The sequence below is a fragment of the Nicotiana tabacum genome, chromosome 7, assembly GCF_000715075.1.
Source record: "Nicotiana tabacum cultivar K326 chromosome 7, ASM71507v2, whole genome shotgun sequence".
Lineage (NCBI taxonomy): Eukaryota > Viridiplantae > Streptophyta > Magnoliopsida > Solanales > Solanaceae > Nicotiana > Nicotiana tabacum.
Window position 1 is genome coordinate 16100560 of NC_134086.1, and position 8215 is coordinate 16108774.

At 34.9% G+C, this 8215-nt stretch overlaps 1 long non-coding RNA gene across 1 annotated transcript; it reads right to left on the reverse strand.

Moving 5' to 3' along the window:
- Positions 1–1365: 1365 nt before the first annotated feature.
- On the reverse strand, positions 1366–7472 carry LOC107789768 (uncharacterized). Its single transcript, XR_012711506.1, has 3 exons — positions 7178–7472; positions 2934–3010; positions 1366–2167 (listed from the first exon to the last, which is right to left on the reverse strand). It is a non-coding gene; the product is annotated as an uncharacterized LOC107789768 (long non-coding RNA).
- Positions 7473–8215: the final 743 nt, after the last annotated feature.

Sequence of the window (8215 nt, forward strand, 5' to 3'; positions counted from 1 at the left end):
GAAACATGAAAGCACGACTTGATTCTCTGTGCATTAGGTGAAGATGTTACTTTTACTAATGGTCTTGTTTTATAGGGAGTATTGCTTTTCAAATTTCCTGATAATTCTGTTATTCTAAGGCTAAAGTATACAATAAATAGTAGTTAGCAACTGGATCTTAATGACAATTTGTCATTGTTGTTTTAGAACTTCAGCTCTAAGAATGTTGAAGTTCAGCAAATATAAACAAAAACTCCAGCTCCTAGAATGCCGAAGTTCAACAAATACAAAACAAACTTCAGCCCTGAAGTTCATCACAAACATAACAAAGATTCAGCTAAAACATGTTGAAGTTCAGTAAATATAGAATAAAACTTCAACTAAAACATGCTGAAGTTCAGCAAATACAGAACAAACCTTCAACTAAAACATGCTGAAGTTCAACAAATACAGAACAAAACTTCAGCTACTAGAATGCTTAAGTTCAGCAATTACAAACAAAAACTTCAGCCAACACATGTTGTTTGTTTTATTGAAATTTGCCATTTGCACTATGAACTAAAGTCTGCAAGTCAGGCCCAACTTCATGCAAAAATATCTGAAGTTTTGCTACACTTCAGGCAAAAAATTTTGCTACTTCAGGCCCGTATGCCTGAAGTTACGCGAAAAGTGAGTACGCTTGTAATTTTTGTTGCAAAGCGGGTATAAGTTAAAACGTGACCCAAAAAGCGGGTATAGATGCAAATGCCCCCTGAGAAGTCATACTATCCGCTCATCCTATCTTTGGATGTGGTAAAATGAAGTTTTTGTTTTTGTTTTTCAATGGTTGTTCGTCGCATTGGCTTCACATTAATTAGAATTTGTGCGACTGCGTGTAAGATCCATTAAAAGGAGAAACGATCCCCATCATAATTTATTTCGTTCGTAGTAAAAAGGGTTGAATTATCTCAGTACAAATAATAAGCTGATTTCTAGTTCTCCTTTTAGACGAACTATATTTTTCTAAAAAAATAACTGTTATACTTACTATTCTATTTTTATTGCGATAAAGGAGTAGCAAATGGACTAATACTTCATATTCACTAACTTAAAATCTTAAATTCGCCTATGATACGGTGCACCATTTCCTGGCATTAGGGTTGGGCCTAGTAGCAATGATGATCTTGGTGATGCAAAATGGATAATTCCTAATTTCAAACAAAAGTTGTTAGGCTCAATGGTTAAGATTGGTACAAGATCACATGTTTGGTTTGGTACTTTTGCATATAACATCATCTATTTACGAAAACGTACTACAACATGATTCAAGACATTTTAGTCATCCCAAAGTTAGATTTTCATATCAAAATGTTGATATGAACATAAGATGCAGTCTACACATGAAAATGTTCTCGTCAAGAGCAGTGAACAATTTGATCTCTGTGCTGCTTGTTAAAATGATCTAATACATAAGTTAGAAACCATAACTATCCAAATTGAGAACACGAGAATTCACACTACTACTAACAATAAAAAGAAGCTGGAGGGTCTCTACTCTCCATGTAAAATAATTGTTTGTCCATTTGAAACCGTGATGAGATTAATCCCCGTGGAGTTCGTGAAACTGAAAACTTGTCCCCTCGGAAGCTCAAATCAACAGCGTAGGAATACTTCCCGTATTTCCACTTGATGCCACCACCTCCTCTCTGACCCTGGATATCGATAGTCTCACATTTCTCTTCTTCACCAGAGACTCGCTCCAAAGTACCAGCACCTACATCAGATGATATTTTTGCAGTGATTCTTGCCATCATTGCACACCTGGAAACCATTGCCTCTGACTTCCTTGCATCCTGATATGCTCGGAGGCCATTGTGCAACTTCTTGACAGTACCCCACATCCCCTGACGAACACCTAATTGTACTACATCTTTTGGGATGCCCAAATCATCATACTGAACTAGTGTGATCTCACATGCAGATAGCTGTCCATCCCTTTTCTTTGATTCCACAGTAACCATAGTTACAAGTGCACACTTAAAGTAAATCTTAAGCTATAGTGTCCTAGACAATTGGCAAAGTTGATATTTTTCGTTTTGTACATCCACTAGAAATGGCACCACTTACCAGGCTTAACAACCCAACTTGAAAAGTACAGGTCTACACGCCTAGGTTTGTCTCGCCTTTGAAAAGCTGGAGAGGGTGCACCCTGCAATAGATTTCATGTTACAGATATGATGGATGACTACATTGTTTCAGGAAAATATAAACAATGACACATGATGTGTGACTACATAGTTTCTAAAAGTTATACATAATGACGATAAAATAAAAAAAGTGAACAAAGACATAGTTCACTTTGTATACCAAGAGACTCTGGAAGATAAGAAGAAAATTAATTAATTCTAGGATAGAGATAAGCTTTTCTTGATAGACAAAACCACTAAGCAAAACGTAGAGCAAAACCGATGAATATGGTTTTCCAAATATAGATGAAAGAATTCAATTTCATAGCAATCAGCACAACTTTCGTACCACAAAATTCATTATAAACTTGGTATCTTGGTCACGGATAATTCTAGAACTGACATAAGTATAACTTTTAAAATTGAAATGTCGATGTGTAAAGTATCAAACGTGTTGCACCTATTAAAATTCCATATGTCATGATCACCCATCCTTCCGACTACATCAAAATAAACAGTAACTTAAAAACACACATATCGCAAGTTCAGAACACAAAGCAAGCCTTTTCATGTCAAATTGCAGCTCTCAAATGATTTGTCCGGAAACAGTGAATCAGCAACGGGTTCCTCAGAGGAAGAAGGCAGATATCATAAAATCAAACTCAAAACTCGTGAATTTAAAAGATTGTCTCCCTTTTTAATTTGGTAAAAAGGTACCGAAGATATATCCAAATGGCAACAACCCTTAAGAATATGGGTCAAGCAATTCTAGGAGCCAGGTGCCTTTACCATCTAGAAGTTGCAGAAAATGATCCAGATCTTTCTCCGATACAAAGTCCTGATCCTCGGACATTCCAGTAATGTACCTGCGGGAACAGTCTAGCACGTGTAAGACTTTACAAAGATTACAAGTTCATTGACAATGATAATTTATGCTGGTCTAATAGAAGCACATGAGCAGAATCGGAACTTTTCATTCAACAATCATCCAGGAAAACCTTATACGAAGGGCTCGGCCAGTAAGTTATGCTGGTATAATGGAAGCACTTAAAACAGAGAGGAAACTTATACTTCGATAACACGGTGGATGTGACACGAGGACATCCCAAGGGGTCACACATCCTAGTCCTACTCCAGAGACGCTGCACGTAACTTTTTCAGTTAATCAACTACACAACTATCTCTATACCAATCTAGAGAAGAATAAAAACACTTATTTCCAGCAGAACCCTAATTTAGAAATTAACCAGGGACTGCTAGATCTAGATATTCACATTCTAGAATCCTTAAATAACTCGAAAATGACGCCGTCAGATTTTCAATAAAATCACTTGCTGCATTTAACACGAAGAGCAGCAAGGATGCCATATTTGACGGTCTACCATACTTAAATAACTTAATGCCAATAAAAGCATTCGCTGCATTTAAACACGAAAAGAAGCAAGGTGATACTTCAATTACAGAAACAAACATGCACCAAATAAATCTTTATCAGCAAAAGTATATTAGGAAACTTTGTGGACAATCAATGCACTCAATTTCCTCAGAATATTCACAAGCACTCATACCAGAGCTATACCAAGTAAATGAAATCTGATAGCAGATGTCAAAACAAATATTTCATCTGATGAAGACACTGATAATTTGGAGCGAGTCTCTGGTGAAAAAGAGAAAGGTTAGACTACCATTATTCAGGGACAGAGGGAAGCCAGTGGAATTACTGGAAATGGGTTATGCAGTTCATATCCAGCAACTGACCGATATATAGAACAGTAAAATGAAGTGTGCATGCATCTGGAAGGAATACTGATGCAAGTGGCAGAGTTGTAACAGATGAAAAGGCAAGTGGCACTCCTCACGAGTGTTCCGTGCAAAGATCACGAGGATAGTGCTTTAAAGCATACATAAAAAGTTCTGATCTGCAGAGTAAGCCAAAATCTATTTCCTGGAACATGACCATTGCATCCAACACATAGTCAAAAACCAAAGCCAAAGGTAAAGCACCTACAGTGTTCAATTTACTAGCTAAATATTAGGAGATAATGGTACTGATTGAACTGAAAGGGGGTGGGGGTGGTAGGAGGTAAGGATCAAATGTATTTAAAAATGGTAACAAATTTTATGTCAAGTTTATACATGCAAATACTTTATCAATGTTCTAGACCTCCATTCTCTAGAGATATCCTATGACCTGAACCCAGAGAAAGGCTAAAAGAAGAAGGGATGGAGATCAAATAAACAAGCAATTAAGGAGCCAAAAATGTTAACACGCGCAAATGTGCAATTAAATGCTTTTTGAACAACAGAAACTTTCCATAAAGCTAAAAAACTGTTTGGTTTCAAAGATGATACTAAAATTTAGAGTAATAAACGTATATCTCAAGAAAATTCCACCTGATACATGAATGGAAGTTATAATTCACATAAGCACAATATTCAATTTTAGTAGTCAGTCGTATGTTAATCTAATCTACCAATATATAGAGGTGGAAAAATAGGTAAATGGTTGACGGATCCTAAATCTCTGGCTTGTAAAATGAGTATAGGTTACAAATTAGCATACTCATCTACCAATTATTTACCTGTTTTGCTGCTTCTGCACGTAACAAAATTCATTGGACACACATTAGCTTTAAATCCATTTAAAACCTCTGTTTCAACGTGTGAAAGTGCACAGCAAGTTTTAACTACCTAACACCAACATAGAAATAAACATGGCAGTAGAAACTTATCTACTGATCAAGAAAACAGGCAGATCACATAACTGGTTGGAGCCCTAATGTTGATGAGAACAACTAGCGAGAATTTTGTCACATTCATACCAAGGCTCAAATTGTCATAACAAGAGGAAAAGATTAAACTCCATAGCATTTCTAGGCAAGTTTACATGATAAGTTTCTAACATTGGCTTAACATTCATGATTTTATAGCATGAATCTGCATCCAGATAACTTTATTCTTCACAGGTTAATAAAATCTGTTTTTAAAACAGTTCAGAAAGAAAAGCTTGAAATAACATAAACACTTTCAAGTAAAGCATGCAATTTATGAAAATTAAAAAATGCCAAAAATAATAAGTTTAGTATTATAGTAATCAAACTGCAATTAGAACAACTAATTTCAGTACCCAATACCCAATATACTCCCTATGTCCCATTATGTAACACTAACACTATTTTGGGGAGTCAAACAGTTCTTTGACTAAGATTTTCTTAAACTATGTTGTAATACTTTGAATTATTAACTATGCTGATGTATGGTCCTTTCCACATAGTTTTCAAATACGTAAATTTTAATTTTAAAAAAATTGAAATATCTATGCCGAAATCCACATTGAAAATTAGGTGCTTTGATTCTCGTACTCCAAACCCCTTAACAATAAAACAGGACGAAGGCAGTACAATAATGTTGATATCAATCCAACTCCTCAAACATGGTAGTTAAAGAATTGATTGTTTCTCATTCGGATTACTTTGCACATCATTATTTGAAGTGCACAGTTCTTTAAAGTGCATAACTTCACCACGACATGGTAACACCTCGCATTGTATCGCTTCATTGCTTTGACCGACAAAGCGATAGCTGTTAATAACACTGATTGAGCGTGTCTTATCTTATAAACTTATCAGTATAGGTTTTAAGTTCCAAAACTAGCAAAAATGCAGGACACCAAAGATGGTAAATTGCTTATTGCTTTTCAATCCTCATTCTCATATATGTTGTCTTGGTTCACTCCATTTATGGAAGAATGGATCCATTGAAACTACCGGTTGACGGTTGTATCTACTATATCTTCACTAATCATATGGAATTACTGTTCTAGGAACCACCTATTAATTTTTGAAAATGGAGAACATCACCACCCATATTTCTGAAGAAAAATGTTATGGAGTGGAAGATGATCCACATCCTCTCCGTGACTTTAGCCAAGTTGCTTATTCAGTTAGGAGACTTGTGATTATTTTTTCTTTGCTTCATATTCTCTTTCCTTTACTCGTTCAGCATGATGATGAGACTTTTTCTGAGAGCCACCCATATTGACTGCATCCTGCTTCACGCTTATCACCTCCTACAAAAGAGAGGTTCTCCTCATATGTGGATCTCCACAACCATTTTCCCAAGAAAGCTCGATAGTTAGCCTTGGTATGCACAAGTCTCCATTTCTAATTATCCTCTCAAATAGTAAAGAGTAAATATTAATTAACGAAAGGATACATCTTAGCCTTCGCACATTCTCTACACCACCGACTTCTAAATCATGTCAATCTGAATCCATAAGGAAATCCCTAACTGTATAAAAACTGAATTTTCATGTTTATTTTTATTTGCATTACACTAGATTTTGTAAATTCAATCGAGCCTGGCCAAGTTTTGATTGTCGAACTAGACTGTGTTAATATACAAGTTGAGATCAGCTCAAATACTAAATCGTGCTCAAACTCGACCAGTAGAAGTTTAACAAGCCTCAAGCTCGAGCTCATCTTTGCCTAGATATCTAAAAAGGCTCATAAGATTTTCTGATTGAGTTCTCATTATATACTTAATAGAAATTTATTAAGGTTTAATATAACACATCTACATTAGAAAATCAAAATAGGTAGTATTAGGATATCTTCATATAAATAGAAGAACATATTAGGAGTAGGAAAAAGTAAATTTTTTAACTCAAACAAAGACTTCTATTAAACTGAATCAGATACTAAACAAGCTAACAATAAAACTAGTAGCATACTCCCAATAGAAATTGCAGGAAAGTATCTAACGCGATTTTTATTTAAATATTTAGACAATAATATGCTTCCTCTGTGTCAAAAAGAATAAAACTATTACGAGCACCAGTATGAAAATAACAGCATACTTTTCCCACGCACTCATGTATTAAGAATAACAAAGATATCAATTTCTGCAAAACATATTTACATCTTATACTCTCTAAATTCATATTAAACGCAAGGGCACAACGAGCATAGAAATAAATAAATAAACACAAAAATCTATTATGATCCACAATAAGAATCAATCAAAAAACATACTAATTCACAGCATCATTGTAATTGTGTTTGTGCCCTTCCAATAATGAAACCGGATTCACACCCGCTATCCGACCCGGAAGTATCAACGGTTTTCTACCATCAGAGAATACAGAAATTGCTGTAAACGCTAAACAAAACCGGGGAGCATCTAACCCGGAAGCGTGAATAGAAAGAATGCTGTTTATAACACCCAATTAGGCAGTGCGATTTATATTTGATGTGATTTATCAGCCGCGATAGATGATTGATTTACAAGTCACATTTAGGCATGCGATTTATAAGTCGCAATTGTTAATATGATTTACACCTTCAGTTTTCCACTTCCATATACATTTAATTTTTTTTAAAATAAATTGTAGCTCTTCATTTATAATTTTCCTTATTGTCATATATTGTTATAAAATAAAGACTATAAAGTAAAGACAAGTATAGAGATAAACTGATATATTATTCGAATTCAAACTGATGTACATAATGAACTCAAAGAAGAAAGGAAGCTGCTGTGTAAGCTGCTACTATACCAAATATGGATAATCTTCTACTGAGAGCAATATTTATCCATAACGAAATACTTAAAGGATAAGCTTATTATACTCGATATGGATAATCTTCTACCGGGGGTAATGTTTATTCATAACTGGGTACTGAAAGGATAAGCTTATTATATCCGGTATGGATAATCTTCTACCGGGGATAATATTTATCCATAACTGGTTACTGAAAGGATAAGCTTATTATACCCGATATGGATAATCTTCTATCGGGGTAATGTTTATCCATAACTGGGTACTGAAAGGATAAGCTTATTATACCCGGTATGGATAATCTTTTACCGGGGGTAATGTTTATCCATAACCGGGTATCGAAGTAATAAACTTTTTCAGGAAGCTTATTTCCAATAGAGTACTTAAATATATAAACATATTTACGGTGGAGTCCCATATGGATAAGCTTCTTCAGGAAGCTTATTTACAACGGAGTACTAAATGAACATCCATAATATAATATATTTATAACACTCCCCCTTGGATGTTCATT